The 17485-nt window shown below is 38.4% G+C and overlaps 1 protein-coding gene across 4 annotated transcripts in view; it reads right to left on the reverse strand.

Moving 5' to 3' along the window:
* COL21A1 (collagen type XXI alpha 1 chain) overlaps positions 1-17485 on the reverse strand; it is a 343061-nt gene that overhangs the window by 155027 nt on the left and 170549 nt on the right. For 2 of the 4 annotated variants that reach the window (XM_016145688.2, XM_016145687.2), the window contains exon 1: positions 119-1039. The gene's annotated coding sequence lies outside the window, so the exon portion shown is untranslated. Of the gene's footprint in view, positions 1-118; positions 1040-4678; positions 5022-17485 lie in introns of those variants that run through there. The other 2 variants (XM_036230969.1, XM_016145686.2) reach the window with 2 other exon arrangements.

Genomic DNA, 17485 nt, shown 5'->3' on the forward strand with positions numbered 1-17485 from the left:
TCGGAGGCCAAACACTCACTCCAAGTCAAGAATCAGCCCCCAGCGAAAACTCTTAAGCCTTGAAGCCCCCTATTTGGCAATCCTGGCAGGGAGAGGGGAGAAAGCGATGTTACCTTACCTGGCGCGGCGTCCAGGGTCGGGGATGCAGTCGCAGCCAGCTGCTTACTTCCCCAGGGGTATAGGGGCGTCCCAGGAGGTGACCAGCCCCAACCTGGACGAAAACTGAACCGAGGAGGGTTTGCTGCCCTCCGCCCGGAGTCCCGTCTCCCTGCAGCGTCCAGCGCAGAGCGCCGCGGATCAGAAACACTCTCAGCCCCCTGGAGGCGGAGCCTGGGAGATAAGGTTCGCGCTCCCCACCCGCCCCCTTTCCGGGGCGAAGGCCAGAGGGTGGGTTTTGGATCTGGATCTCGAAGTGCGAACTGCCAAGGGTAACCCTGGCAGAAACATGCTCAGTTCAAATCCTCCTGGGATCAGAACATGCATCCCTGGGGGAAGGCGGAATGAGGGACTACGCGCGCAAGCAAGAGAGATAAAGGCAATTCAGAGGATGAAAGGGCAAGCATGAAGGGAGGCAAGGACCTGGGGGAGCGTGGCCTGCACTGATGAAAGGGGGCCTTCCTCCCTCGGCCTGTGAGATCAGCCCCTCAGGGCGTCAGGGTCAGTCATCCTGATCCGCCCAACTTCACCAAGTATTCGCTGCTGGAAAACCTGAGGGGAGTTCATTTTCTGTCAGATAGGCAATTAACTTTGAGGATTTAGGAGATGCGGAATAAGGCGACTGCCTTATGACGGTAAAGGGATACTCTGCGTTCTGCCCTTTTAGTCTATTCTTCATAGAGCAGCAAGAAAGTTCTTTAACATTCATGTGCTTAGAACACAAACATGCTCTGGTCCCCCAGCTGGCTCTCACCTGTCGCTCTCCCCACTTCTTACTCTGCATTCCCCTCAATAGGGCCTGTTCAGCCGCCCTTTCTTACATACACCAGTGTGTTCTTTCACTTGCTATTTCTTCTACCTCCAAAGCTCTGTTCCAGACCTTATCCTACCTGCCTGCTTTCCGCATTCAAGTCTCAAACATCACTTCCAGAGAGTCCTTCCTGCACGTCCCATCCAAATGGAACTCCCCAAAACCATTCCCATCCCTTAACCCCACTTTATTTTTCAATAGCTAACATCACTATTTCGAATTTATTGTTTGTTGTTCTTTTGTTTTGCTTCCATTCAAGGCAAGGCCTATGAGGACAGAGAATTGATCTGGTTCCCAGCTTTGTCCTCTACACCTGCAGCAATACCTGGAACCTAGTAGGTGCTCAATAAATATCCACTGAATGTACATGTGAATTAATATCTTCCCAGGGGAGAAACCTGACAAAGAAGTGCCTTCTTTCAGTAACTCAGTCCTACTGAATTCAGGGTCAGATACAAACACATTGGGATGGTCATCATTTTCTACATTTCTTTAGTCATTCATACATTTATATTATAATCCAGGGTTATGCATATGTTTCTTCATGGTTCCAATCAATGAAAATATAATAATTTTTCGATATGAAGACATGGATAACAATTTCTTAATAATATTTTTATTAACAAAGAGAATACATTACAAACTCTCTGAAAATGGCTTCTTCTAATTTGCAGAGGAAATTGATGCCTGCCCAAACCAAGTCTACACCCACTTGTTTTGCTTTGTATCTGTTAAAATAGAAAAGGGGGGCTCCCCACTTATCCTCTGTGTTCTACCTCTTTCTTTCTTCTTAGGTACCACCCCAATGATGGTTCCATCTCCTCTTGTACTTTAGTCTCTTCCTCTTATGAAGCTTATTTGAACTGACTCTAGGCTCTCCAATCCCAACTCATTACATTTCGGTGTTCTTACTACTTAGTGAAACTGCTCCAGCCAAGTGTACTAACAATCTCCAATATTCAGTGGATTTGGGTACTTTATCAGATTCTGGTTCAGGATGCTGGTGATGGGGACTAGCAATCTGCAGTTTGCCAAAAAGAAGGCTTACGATGTGTACCTAGAGATACTCAGAGGAAGAAGGGCCTGTAGCAAATACCGACAGGTACTGAATAACCCCCTACATTATTACAGTACACACTTTTTGTTAAGAACTGTTGAAAAGGCTACCCATCAGTTCTTTCCTTTCTTAATCTCTCAGTATTTTTTGCTCTAGTTGGCCCCTATCCTACCCTTCAAATACTTTCTTCCACGGTCCTCATTAACTTTTCACCTACTTATGTCTTTGCTATAGGCGCCTCTTCTTCTAATTATAGGTGCCCATTCCTAAACCTTCTCTTCTCCCAGTGAATTCTCCTTAAGCCATGTTATCCATTTCTATAGCTTCATTGATAATTGGGGTTCTTAACCTGGGATCCATGTTTAGCCCTCAGGAAATCTGCTAATCCCTAGAATTTCCATTCTGGCACATGCCAGAGCCCGCCAGCAGAGATCGAACAGCACCTAAAAGAGGGGAGTGAAGGCTAAGAAAAAACAAGATAGGAAAGCACTTTGGGTGAGCATATAGTCACTGCTGCAGCCCCGAGTTTATTTAGCACAGCCTTTATATAAGTTTTTGGATCTAACAGCAAAGCACAGGGTACAATATAGTAAAGTACAGGGAACAATAGTAAGGTACAGAGTACAATGGCAAAGCACAAAGTACATTACCATAGGAATGCTGACATTTACATAAGTTCCTATACATCCTTCCCTCAGGGTACACCATCCTTTTCTGGGCTGTAAAACATTCCACTGTCTTAAAAGGGTTTCTTTATGATGCAAGTCTCCCCACCAGGGTCAGTAATGTTTAAGTTAACATCTCGCTTCCTTGAACCATTGTTAAGCAGTCTCAGCAGCTGCTTCATGGCTATCAGCTATGTGACTTCTTCAGTGTCTCTTAATGGCTCCTGACAGGTACATATGTTAATTTTTCTGGAGACGTTTTTTAAAGATTCTTTTAGATTATCAAAGCATGCCCTCTAACCCCTATTCCACCCACAAAAGCATTAAGAGCCCTTAATCTACTCCCATGTCGACATCTCCAACCCAAGTCTCTTTCCCCAGCTTTCGACCAGTAGCCCAACTGTCCACTGGACATCTTCACTTGTATGAATGATAGTCACTTCAAATAAAATATGGTTGAACTAGAGTTATTATCTTTCCGTCCCTCTTCAAAACAACCTTCTCTTCCTCTCTGTGGTCCCTGTCTTTCCCAAAGGCATTACTATTCAACCAATTGCTCAAGATAGGACTTTGCCACAGTCTCCACTCTAAAGTCTGACCCTCTCCAGATTAAAACACTAGCATGATTTTCTAATGCTCTTACAATAATCTCTGAACTCTTCAACATGTCAGTCACCACGATTGATCTTGCTTACCTCTCCACCCTCAGGACTTGCCACTTTCTCCCTACCTCCTCACTCCCTTACCCTCTAAACACCATCTATAACAAGCTTCTGCTCCTCAGACCCTCCATGCCCGGATTTCCAACCTCTAGAAACTGTGATAAAGCTGCAAAATGTGTGTCCTTTGTTACACAACAGTAGAAAATAGAGTGACCATAAGCCCAGTTCTAGCAAGGTCTAAATCTCTTGAGCTATTCATTTTAATAAATGTAATATCTTTTTAATATGCAATTAATATTTAATTATACACCTCAGTAAATATTTTATTATTCAATTTTCTTTGATTATTAATTATTTAATTACTTTGTAAATTTAATGTATATTAAATATTATATTTATTTAAGTAAGACTTGCATGTAAACATTTAAAATTTAAAATTAAGGGTGGATATGTTTGGCAAGTAAAATTTCTCAATTTTTGTTTTAGAACATAATTGTATCCAAATCGACAACATTGCCTCTTCCTCCTCAATAAGAGATCTAAATGATAGACCCTAAAATAAGAACAAAAGAGATCAAAAGAATCCTTCATTTCCTTTGCGGTCTTCTTTGTTTCATCTCAGCACCATTCAAACCTACTCTACTGATACAGAAGAAGCTGTTACAAAACGATTGCCTGTAATCAATACATTGCTCCATTAGAAATGCCTTCTGCTCTGGCTTTTCAGGGCTCACTTGTTCTATTTAGGGTAATAATTTTTCCTCTTCTCCAGAAGAGCAATTTTATATTGTTCCAATTTTATTGCATTTTAAGTCTCAAATTCTCAACAACTAAATATATTTAATCAATAAACCACAACTGAGCTGCACGACTATAACCAAGAGTCAGTTCCATTGACAGCAAGTGCCATATGTGTATTGCTCACATTACATTCCCATGAGAACAATAAACAAACCTTTATTAAATGAATGAATAAATCTACTGTGACAAGGCCAAGGGAGAATAACATCAATGTATATATACTGAATGTACTGATGTTATTCCAGGCACCAGGGCTAGACTTTTGGGACACAGCTCTGAACAAAACAAGCCCCTGCCCTCCCTCATAAATAGCTAAGATAACCCTAAAATAATGTACCATTCACAAAGGCAGGTTGTTCTCAAATGCCCTCTCTAAAATTGAGGGTGGGGTCATCCTAAGCAAATTTCATTATGCTCTCACCCCTTCCTCCAGTAATGCTACATATATGAAATATAACTAAAACTTAAATCAAGAGCATATGTGAAGGGAGTGAGAAGTTACCCGGAAAGGGAATGAGCAAATTACCTTGTAGTCTTGAAGCTGCAAACCACAGAAACCAACTCTTGATGAGTTCAGCAGTGAAGGAATGTATTGGAATGATAGTGGCCACAGATCCATAGGAAGGCTGGAGAACCAGGTCTGGTCCAGACTGGGCTGGACCAGAGTCTTTGCAGTAGATACTGCTCAACAGTCTGGGGTTTTATTTGTTTGTTTGCTTGTTTGTTTTTTCCATTGCAGCACTCCACCTGAAGTTCAAAGTCCAAAGAAAATGTCCAGTTAGCCTTAATTACATGCCCACTGCCCTAGGTAGGGGAGGACAGGTGTGATAGTCTCAAAGTTGGTGGCTGGGAAATGTCTGTCCATAGGATACCAGGTGACAATCTGAAACTAGGTATTATTTGACCAACCTGACCATAAAATCAGCCCTGCCCAAGAGCACTACTTCAAATACAAAGCAGACTTAAGTAGTTCCCAAGTAGTGAGGAAATTGCTCAACTAGGTGGCCAACCTTGATGTTCCCACAAGAGGAATATGCAGAAGGCTGATTGAAGAGGCTTGGGTCACATGCTCCATCCTTAGAGCTACAAGTGGTGCCCTACGCTGAGCGCACCCAGACTGTATGGAAGAGGGAGACAGTGGTTTTTCAGATAGAATCAGGGCTCTGTTAAAAAAAAAAAAAAAAAAAAAGGAAACAGACCTAAGATATGGAAATATAAAAAAGCAAAAAATGTTCACCACAGTCTATACCTTTTGCTGTCCAGCTTCCAACTATAATTTTTTCCCAAATAAAGACAGCCCAAACCTCATCAGATTACTACACACAGCTCCAAATCCAAGACGTCCTTTTTTCTTAGTCAGGTTTAGATGGTCCAGCAACCCATGGCTAAATGATCAAACTAACTAATATCAATACTAGAGAAAGAACAAGTAACTACAAGAAAGACCCACCTGTTTGAACAAGTGGAGAAAAATGCACACAATCCCACCACCATTGTCCTACTAAACAGAAATAGCCAACACTATCCTCTGAAAGAGAAGTGAGTATCCTCGTCAGCTCATGGGTAACCCCTAATTCTGTACTCCAGGAGGACATCATTTGACCACTGATCACAGGACTTTTTTTTTTTTTTTTGCCAAGGTTGATGTCTATCTGAGAAGACCTTTACTCTTTAGGAGGCTTCTGGTTAATTCCAGAATCTAGACGTCTTAAGAATTCTGGTTTTCTGGCAGCAGTTTCAGTGTTCTGCCCATATCCCTAGCCTCTGCCTAGAGCAATTATGAGCAGGGGTATGGGGTGGAGAGTCTTGTCCAGTCTGACCTTTGATTCCAAACTATAGCCCAACTGCATCTTTGCAGTAACTGCTATTATCTCTTTTGATAATCAGATGCTGCAAAACAAGAGCTGCATACAAAGGTACTGGGGCTTTGGCTTCTCCCAAAGGCAATCTTATTTCCTTCTTCAGTTCCCACCTTCCTACTTTTGATCACACTAATTTTCACTAACTATCGCTAGGCTTTTCCAACTATCAAGGCTCAAAACTCCTTAGTACCAGGCTAGTAGGCAGCAGTGTCTCTAGAAAGGCCTTTTTTTTTTTTCTTTTAACTTTACCTGTTTCCAAAATGAGCTTCATCTTAAGTACTTAAGTATACCAACTTCCAGGGACCTACTAAGACTGCAAGATGTAGCAAAAAAATATTGATACCTTCACTTTTTTTTTCTGTGTCTCTGAAGGATTCAAATGGTCTGAGTCCCAAGTTACTACAAGCTACATCTTAACAAGCTTTTCCCTTATTGCATAATAATGATGGTCAGCTTCCCAGCCCTGGATAGATGCTTATTTTCTGCCCTCCAGCCATTCTCGCCTAGATTTGCATGTTAGGCTCTGTGACATGTAGTATCCTACTTCTGGCACTCATTTCTATATCAAGGAGGGCTCCTTGTTTGCAAGCACTGAAACTGTTTCTAATTTACACAGAAAATGAATCCTCTGAGTAGCTCACAAAAGGGCTAGAAAACCACATTTAAGAAAAGAAGAACCGGGTAAAGCTGCAAAGGGAGCAAGAATTACTTAGCATTCTTAAAAGAATACCACAAATTGTAGAAATAAGCTACATTTTTTCCTATCCATACATTAATCTACTCAATTTATAAGAATAGTGAGTTTCATTGGCCTAGCTTGGTTCACCTATGAATCCCTTAGATTGGGAGAGAATAAGGCATCGAATTGTACCAGCATGCCAAAACTGCTCACAGTGGGAAGAAATCCTCAAAGGAAATCAGGATGCTGGTACTATAAAAAGAAGGAATGTGTGCTGGGTGAGCAAAGTAAAACAGTCATTTCAGAGAGAGGAGAGTACTATTTCTTTAGAATGTTTTTAGAACAAACTATAGGGGCCACCTTCAGCTCCTTCCAACTTCTACATCCTTGGATTGTACAGAGACCTCCAGTTTTATAGATAAATGCAAAAGGCCCGGTGTACAAGAATTGTAATCTAAGAAGATAGGGCATATAATAGCCCATCTCTGACAATAATTGGGAAATACTCAGATGCTCACTGCTGAGTGATAGACCTTGAGCTGATGTGTTTAGAAATACCACAGCCCAAAGGCCCATGATTTTTCAGGAGTGAGTCTAGTGATCCTTGGTTTTGGTTCCCCATAATGATATCATTGGACCTCTCAAACTGCAGATGGCATTGTCTGCATGGACTGGTTTAGGGATGACACAGGACCCAAACTGAGCCAGTTAGAGGTCTCTGTAGGATTTTAGAAGGGAGAGAAAGAGGTTTTTTTGTTGTCTTGTCTGTTTGTATGTTTTTTGTTAGATTTTGAACTCCAAAGGCTGTGTAAGCTCAAATCTTCCTAGGAGACAGCCTGACTGACAATTTAGCCACTACAGTAAAAGCAAAACTACAGAAAAAGAATAATCTACTGATATTTGTTGAGTATCTACATCCAGTTATTACTGAAACTAAGCCTATTTCTGGATTTTTCTCTTATGTGAGTCAATATATCTTTTTGTTGTTTAAGCTGATTTCAATTGGGTTTCTGTTGCTCTCAGTGAATAAATTGAGCACCCAAACTGAATACCCAAAAGCAATTCCAAAGCTGAAAAACTCTTATGAAAACAGAATGTCAACATAAAATCCTTTTGTGTCTTAAATTCTTCTTAAATTTATAGCTTTAAATGGTAAATATTGATACTTAATACCAGAGGTTGGTAAGTAATGAATATTTTCATAAGTCCCTTTAAAAGTCCAAAGCCCAAGATAATTTGCCTCATATTCTAATATGGTTGAGTGATCTTTAGGTTTTATTTCTGAGGGAATATTCCTAAGTCCAAATGTAAGAACCCCAAATTGACAGGCAAAGATGAAAAAAAATTTACAAATACACCCAAAAGTGCATTCAAAGAGTTTGGAAGTAAATCTTCCATTTAATAGCCTCTTTCTTCAATTTCAGAGTCCCAAGTTCTTATGGCCGATAGAACACTGAATTAATATTCCCCAGGATGTGGGTCATATTTCTTATATTTTTATTTTAGGTAAATTCGATTTTCCTTACAGTTAAACTATAACATAAAAATGAGAAATTGCCCTATTTCTAACTAGCTGTAGCAATAATTTCTTGTTAGTCCTCTTCCTATAGGAACTGTTCAAGAGATGCTACATTATGGTTAGTCCAGTGAAGAGGGAAGGCAAGAGGTGATAGGCCTCTGTGTCAAAGTCATTTATATACAGCTATCTTTAAAAGTAGAAGGAAAATATATTCTTTGTTGGCTAATTCATTTATGATTGAAATGCTATATCTAAAGTGAAAGCACATATTCAGTACTGGTTTGGTTTTTCTTTGATTTACAGTTAAAAGTTGGAAATAGTGTCCTATCAACAAGGACTCTAGAAGAGCCTGAATTCTTTATAGAAATGATTAAAACCAGGCCAGAATAGATAAAGAGAGAGAGAGAGAGAGAGAGAGAGAGAGAGAGAGAGAGAGAGCGCGCGCCCAATCCATTAACTTTGAAGTTAAAATATTAATATAGAACAAATTAATTGTTTCAAGTTCCAATAGGGGTGTGTATGTGTGTGAAATGAGAAGTATTTGAAGATATTGAAGTTACTTTTTCTAAAACTGTAACAATCCTAGTTCTTTTAATGTGCCATAAAAGTCATGTTTTCATTCCTCCAATCATTTTCTTAGCACTCTTCTGAGATTTCTTCAAGTGCTGCATAGGTCCCTGACTGAATAATAAGTCACACAGGAAATTATCAGTAATGACTACTTAAAGAAGACATTACACAAAATGCTACTTTCCTAAAAAAAAAAAAAAAAAAAAAATCTTACACTCTTTGGCTTCACAATTCATGATAACAATCAATAGATTTTTTCCATCATAATAGGTCATTTATGATCTATCCTGCATTTCCCCTCAAGCAAATCATTCAACACTCATTCTCTTACATTTTAATTCAGTTTAATTCAAAACACTTTTTTAATAAAGGTCACTTTGACCAGATTTAAGAGATATTTCATTACATGTCATATGAAAAATTAAGATGATGGATGAAATGTCTATGGTTCCTTTCCAGCTCTGTGAGGTCAATCAAGTCATAGTTATTATCATATATTATAACTCGCCTGTTTCTTTTTTAGTTCTCATGTTCCATAAATTGTACTTAATTGAATAAATTGTATTCTAGATCCATCACTTTCTTTTTCAATTTTGAGTATAAAATTTTTCTTTTCTCTCAGATTTATCATTGTTCTTTAAAGGGAGTGTGAATTTGTAAGTATTTTGCCCTAATCTATCTGCACAGAGCCCTGTGAAGCTAATCTTTTCTTAATGATATATGTGTCTTTTATCAGATGCTATCTCTAGAACTTGCCTTCATAAATTTGGCCACCTGCCGGCATGAGGTCCTACTGTAAGGAACAGCGAGAAAAATCTCTCCCTCCCACTCTGCCAGGGTTTTTTCTTGTTTAAAAACATACTTGGAAAGCCTCCTGGAGCAGCGACAGGCGGGCGAGGATGAACGCCTTGGCTGACTGCATGCAGACTCCATAGTTGCCAAGTTATTCAAACAGAGCAGTCCCTCTGCTCTCCCAGAGTCATCTGCTAGAATCCGTGTATAAGAGAGATGTGGCTTCCCCCTCAGCCTTTCCAAAAGCTTGACTTTGATAAAGCTTTCAAGCTTGAAATCAAGAAAACCACAAGGTGCCTGATTTAAAAAAAAAAAAAAAAGGTTTAAAAAGAGTCCTAGCCAAACCTCTCACCACAACTGGTCTCTGAGAGGAATGGACTGCACAGGAGGACAGCTCTAGGTTTCCTCCAAGTGTGAACTGAGACAATTCTTGGAGGTCTGTTTGGCTCATCTGAGGGAAAGTTTCTCACCCAAGGTTCTGTGCAGTGATTAAACCTATGAAAGATGGATGTAAAAGGATACTTTTGCAGTCTCTCTACGAATATTTCTGGGGTGGGGGTGGGGGTCCCCTAAAGAAAAGTTAAGGAGCTCTGGAATAGTTTTAACAGAGACTTTAACCCATTAAATAGTAGCTAAATAAAAGGAATGAGGTTCTCTAGATGACACCTAGCTTAAGACCAGGTCAAAACTAAAGGCAATTCACTGATCTCATAATACTTTTCAGCCCCAGTTACTCTGACCCTGCTCTTCTTTAGTTGTCTAGAAAATTTAATCTGAGGAAGATCTAATATGGCTTCAGATCCAGCTTCTTCTGGTGGATAGAGGGATATAGACAGAGGTGGGAAGTCCTCATCTCATAAACATTGTATTTTCCCTTCAAATCTTAATAGAAAGTATTCCTTCATTTTCATTCTAGGTAAAAATCTGTTTTATGTCAAAAAAATAAAAGTTTCTCACTTAAAAAATATTTTTCTTACAAATGGAAAAAAACGAAAATGTTTAATTTAGTATAAAATTAGATCTTTGAAAACCTGACAAGTAAACATTCAGAATCGGGACCAAGGCATAACTTTTGTTATGTCAAAAGTAAAGCTTCAAACAGGAAGAAATTCAAAATTCTATCCTCTATAATATAAATTAGTTTCCTATTAAGGAGGAATAAAATCAAGACTTAATATTTTAAAGCCTAAATATCTATCCTCCCACACTTCCAACCAAATAACATTAAAATAAGGGTTACTATGTCCTTCTCCCAGGCACAGCCATATCCTTTTAAGTCCCATGTGGAAGCGAAACTAACAATACCTCACTGTTCAGAAGGCAAATATATTCATACATCGAAGGAGAAATGAAGGTGGGCAGGTTCAGTTTAAAGTTGTAATGCTGAGTCTAGCATCAATCATTCGAAATTCATGTAGACAGCCAAAGGATCCCTAATCTCAGATTTACACAGATTCAGGTGCAGACTCTGATGAGTCTTCTATTCCCACAATATAGAAAGATATTTCTCCATTAAATTATAATGACAGGGTTAAGCACATTCTATGGGGTCTAACGACAGAATGTGAAGAGCAGAAGCTGCATAGATTCAGGGCTGTATTGAAATGAGAGAGAAAAATTATAAAGCCTGTGAAATTTACTCTAGCAAATTCTCGTCACTAGCAAGATTAGACTTGATTAACACTTTTATGATTAAACTTAAACTAGTTTGATGTAGGGTAGTATCGAGATTATATTGCCACCCACCAAAAAAAAAAAAAAATCTTTATAGTTCCCATATGCTTCTGATGGGAATAGAACTTAGTTCAAACTTTCTGAAAAGAAATTTGGCCTCATGCATCAGCAGCCTTAAAATATTCATATTCTTTGACATAGTAATTCTGTTTTTAGGAAAACATCCAAATAGAATAATCAGAAAAGTAAGCCAACTTTTCTGTGCAAAGATGATAATTATACATCATTTATGAATTGGTCAAAATAATAAAAACAAAAGAAGCCCCAAAATTATAGATTGGTTGATTGAGTCAGCAAACATTTTCTGTAAAGCCTCAAACAACTAATATTTTAGACTTTGCAGTCCATGCCGCCTCTGTCACAACTACTACTCTGTTGTTGTGGTGTGAAAGCAGCAGAGACAATAGCACATAAGTGAGCGTGGCTGGTTTCCAAAAATACTTTATGAACGGATACTGAAATCTGAACCCATATAATTTTCAAATACTGTAAAATATTATTCTCTTGATTCTTTAAAACAATTAAAAATATAAAAACCATTCTTAGCTCATGGGTTTTACAAAAACAGGTAGCAGGCCATGTTTAACAATCTTGGATTAAATTCAAATATCATTATTAAAATTTTACGTTCATTATTTGAGTCTACATTACATGACTTGAGAGGTTGGAGGGAGGGGTACAAAGGAGAAAGGAAGGAAGGAGAGGGAAGAGGAGGGGATATTGGAAGATAAGATGCCAAAAGATTTATAGTAGTTATTTTTAGGTTGAGAAACTATGGATGATATGGATTTTTTATTATTTATTTTTTTATATTTTTGGATTTTTCCACAATAAGTGTATTTTATTTTATGACTAAAATGATACTTTGAGAACTTTTTTGGCTAAAAAGATTCATTTCTTTCTCATTCTTTAGACATTACTCAGAAACTCTGGACTTTTTGACATTCTTGACAAAGCCCACACTGATTTTTAGCAATAACTTTTAAACAACAGCATTTTTTAAAAACATAAGACAATTCACTTTCTTTCGGGGGCATGCATATTGTTTAATTAAAAACTTAAATCTTAGCCCCCAAATCAGTCTGTCTCCCTTACTTTTTCATTTCGCTCCCAGCTGTGTGCACCCTTCGTGTCTCCCTAGCTACTTGGCACATAAGGGCTGCGCCAGCTCCCCCAAGCCGGCATGGTAACTATCTTGCCTTACTTCCATCCAACTGAGCGTCTCAGATGCACCCTCTAACCTCAGCTGGCCATTCGAAGCCTTATTCCCTCATCTCTAGCTCCCCTGATATTGGCTCCCAGTCAGTTAACAAGCAACCTGTCACTAGCTGTGTCAGTGCTGTGGTGATAACAGATAACTCGGTAAAACTTCCAGAAATGTCTTTATGTTTATTTTAACGGGAGGTTTGGAATCTTAATATCTTAACTCCATTGAAAAATTAACTGATGGGTAAATTTCAGGCATCCAAACCATCCAAGCTAGCATTTCCCAAGCATATTTCACAAACACTTGTCCCATGAGATATTATAAGGAAAAAAAAAAAATGATCTGTGTTCATATTTTGAGAGACACTGCATACAATATTGTATAATATACCCATAGACAAAAATACATATAATATGTTTGAGACTCACAATTCATATTAGAATATAAAGGCTGTGCAAAGTCCGAAAGTAAGATACCCATTTAATTTTGTTCAATTCATTGTATTCCAAAGTTACTTTCAGCCTCCCTTTCCTTCTTAACCCACCCTCCCTCCCTCCGCCCTGCCCTGATTTGCTTTATAGGAATACTTTAACTTCTAGCAGATGCAGTGTTCCCGAGGAATATTTGTAGGGAATACCTTGACCTGGCCAATAAAAGAGCTGATTTGTAAAGGGATGGGTGGAATAATATGCTCTAGCATCCCTCAAATCATTCTGCATGGCACTCTCATGGTCTCAGACTCGGGATCAGGCCTATGCTGGCCTGGGCTCCACTACATTTTTCCAGCTGCTTCATCACTGTTCTACTTGCATTTCTACTTAGAAAATTGAGTGCTTTCAACTGCCTTCTTGTCCATTTGCTGCTTTTCCTTGTATCCATCTCTCTGACTCTATGCCACGTACGTTATCACTCTAGTACATTCCCATCATTGTTGAATGTTCGTTCACCAGCTGTGTATTTAAATTTACATTAAAAGCACCATAGTTTCCCTTGATTGCTGCCAAAAATTAACATGTTTTCATTATTTATGGAACACACACAGCTGAGATTTTTTTAAAATTACATCGTATCTCTAAAAACATATGTATCCAACTGTGGTAAGATTTCATGGTCCCACATTTATTTTTCTAAGAACTGAACACATCCAATATATACTCTTCCCTGAATGCATCTCATTGTTTCTATTTTGGCAATCAATATCTTTCAACTATCCAACCACCTGGGACAGTTAGGCATTAACCTTTAATTCAATTAATAGCTTCTTAGAAAAACATGTGCGTTTCCCGAAAGCTAATTTCTAGACAGGTTACAAATGACATAGAATAGAATATTGTTGCTGCTTAAGATAGCTTTCACAAAACCAATTACTTCAGACTGCAAATATGTGCCCTTCATAACTAGAGTTTAAAGAAACACATGGCCAGTTCAGCATCTGTCAGTTTCCAAGCCACAGTACATCCTGGATTTGTTCTGGGCATTTTCAGATAACTGTCTTTATAATGGAGCAAAACCATGACACACTTTCTCACCTTAATTAACATTTGGATTCAAACCCAGATTATAGGCATGATCCACTACCACCCCACCACACACATACAGCATGTTTCAAATTCAACAACAGTGAAAAAGAGAGTGGGAACCAAGTAACAAGTCTGCATTAACAAAAGAATATTATTCAGAAATCTAGGCTTAAGCTAAATTATTTTTTATCCTCCCTCAAGAAATTACTCTAACCCAGACTGAGTGGTTCTTCTGTAACCATGGACTTAACTCACAAGAAGGCCATAGGTGGAAATAATTCAATGAAAGTTGTGAGGTACCGTTATTATATTATTACAGACAACAAGAAACCTCCAGTGAGGATTTTTGAGAAAGTGAAAGTGGAAGACAATTTTTTCTTCCAAGAAGACCCTTTTAGAAGTATAATTTTGCTTTAAGTAATAAAAGCAAGTTTTCAATGTCTAACTGAATTCTTCTGGCTTTTGGTTTTCTTGAAATTTCCTCGCCTTCACTTTTTATAGAAAATAAGGAGTTAATATAATTCTATTATAAATCTAAATACCTTTCAATTGTCTTTGAAGCCCCAACCTCTTAGATACCATCTCCCACCACTCTTTTTCCCACTCACTCTGCATTGGTCGTATCACTCACTTGCACAAACCTAAAAGTGAGTACCTCCTTCAATTCTGCCCCCTAGCTCCCCAGCGGCTTGCCTAACCCTAAGCATGGCCCTGTAGTCAGGAAGATCAATCATTGTATTAGTAAGAATGAGCTAGGTTATACTGCAATAACAAACCAATTCCAACATTCTGCTGGGCTTAACTTAACAAAGGATTAATTCTTGCACTCACTACAGGTGGGTTATGTGGAGCCTCTACTCTACCTAGTTACTTAGGAGATTGGATGATGGCAGCTTTACCATGTCGTATCCCATCCACCTGGAACATATGGTCTCTGATTATTGTAGTAGAGGAAGAACATAGATTTTACCATGCCTCAGCCCAGAAGTGACACGTGTCACTTCCTTTACATTTCATTATCCAGAACTGCAAGAGGACTGGGAAATATAGGAAAGAAAGTGAAATATTTGATAAAATTTACTGTCTCAGCTAAATGCATATAACTACGGCTGAATGTAATATATACAAATTTTAATTATTAATAATACATCCAATTCCTCAATCCTAGGCTTTTTCTTATCTCCACACATTCAAATGTAATGTTCCTTCTGTTCAGGGTATTCACAAATGCACCACACTCTCAAATTCTACACTTGGCTACTCAACCTTCAAGTCTTGGCTTAAGCAGCATTTCTTCTGTGAATCCTTAAATAACCCTCCTTTGCTCAACCTAGACCCTCCTCTGTGCTCTTATTTACTCTTCCCACAATAACTGCTAGCACTTATTACCTACTCTGTGTCACGTAATGTTCTGAGAACTTTCCACTGAATCTTCACAATAAGTCAATGAAGTGGTGTCTTAATCTAAGCTCCCTAGAAAACAGAGTCTGAACCAAAAACGTATATGCTAGTTTTATATTAGGTGGGCGATCCCAGGGAAGCAGGAGGGTGAGAAGAGGGCAAGGGGGCAGGGAAGAAGGAGAACATATACAAAGGACTGAAATACAGATTTGGCCATAGTTTTGCAACAAGCTGGGTGCTCAGGGGAAATCAAGAGAGATTCCGAGGCGCACACACACAAAACAGTACTAAGCACCATGTCTCTGAGAAGTCATCCCATCTTTAATTAGACCAGAAGTAGCCACTTTGTAGGCCCGGGGTCTGTAGCAGTGGCAGCAGCTTGGCTCCATGCTTACAGGAAGAGGACAAGCTGTTCTAGCTACTGCCCCAGCTAAAAAGTAAGGTAAAGACATGGATCTGGGATGGCAAACACTGAAACCAAGGTCATTTCTTGTGGGTAGTTATGATTTCTTCCCAGTTTTTGGAAGAAGACATTAATGCACAGAATCATAAAAATTTGTACAAAGTGACCCAGCCAGGAAGTAACATAGCCATGATGAAAACCAAGGAAAACTGGTCCCAAAACGTGTGGTCTTGACCACTACACTGCCACAAAAATACAAATTTCATAAATCAAGAACTACCTTGTCCCAAACACCTAAAGTCCGACACAGTAGATATTCAATAAATATTTATTGAATAAATGAATAAGTTTTAAATAGTGTTATTTCAAAAAAGGCTAAAGAAATAAGAAAAAGAGATTAGATTTAATTGGGGTGTCCTGGAATGTTCCATGGCAGAAGTGACATCTGAACCGGATCTTCCAAAGATTCAGAGAAAAGTCTGACCCAGTGGCACAAAGGCCATATTTGGAGATTGCAGTTTTACTAAAATAGAAAGTTGCAATGAGGGAGAGATGGGAAATAAGCCCTAAAAAACACATTGGTATGAAATTGTAGATGCTTTCCCATCTTCAAGGTAGACAAGATGCTTACTTAAGTCAGAGAAAAAATAAGAACTGTGTGCATTCGAAAAAAACTCATTTATACCAATGTCCACAGCTAGGGAAGCCAAGAATATGCTCCAGAATATCCCCAAATCACAGTTCATTTAAGCCATGATTTATTCTGTAATCCAGGAACCCACTATTGTTCATTCTGTTCTAGAAAACAGTTCTATTTTGTCATTACCAAGTTTCTATGGCTTAAGATGAAGCTATGTTATTTTTATTAGACGAAATAGAAAACAGCTGCCGATCATTCTTTTTATAATAAGCTTCATACAATTTAGGCCGTTATTTAAATATTTTCCTGATATTTGATCATTAACCCAGCACAAAGCATAAGTGATATATAAGAAATCTTAAAAGAACATATGCTATTATTGGCTTTAGATAGAAAATCACACACACACACACACACACACACACACACAGATTTTTTTTTTAATCTATAAAGAATGAAATTATATTCCTTTATGGGATAATTCTTTGGTTTATGTTTTCCTTGTGATATGTAAAGCATTGTCTTTATGATAAATGAAATCTCTCTGGAACTGATTATAACACATATGGGAAGCAAATTGCTGAAATTAATTTCTATTTAACATGAAAATTTCAAATAAATTCACGAGAGTTTCATAATGCTTCCATTTACATTTACATTTACATTTAGTTATTACCCTCATGCAGCAATAGGAATAATATAAATAGATAACCACAAGTCACCCTTCTGCCACTTACTTCTTATCCCACCACTTTTTTCTGACTTAAGCATCTTGTCCACTCTGGAAACCACCTCCTGGTTTTCCTTTTACCTCTATGGCTGCTGCTTCTCATTTTCCTTTGGAATGCTTATTCCTATCCTCTCGACCATTGAATGTTAGAATTCCTCAAAGATCAATCCTAGATACCCTCTTGTTTTCATCCTATACTGTCTCCCTAGAAGATTTTATTCATATGGCTCACAAATTTTAATCTGCTTTAATCTGACCTCTAATGTACACATAACT

Source organism: Rousettus aegyptiacus, unplaced genomic scaffold (genome assembly GCF_014176215.1).
Source record: "Rousettus aegyptiacus isolate mRouAeg1 unplaced genomic scaffold, mRouAeg1.p scaffold_m13_p_1, whole genome shotgun sequence".
NCBI lineage: Eukaryota > Metazoa > Chordata > Mammalia > Chiroptera > Pteropodidae > Rousettus > Rousettus aegyptiacus.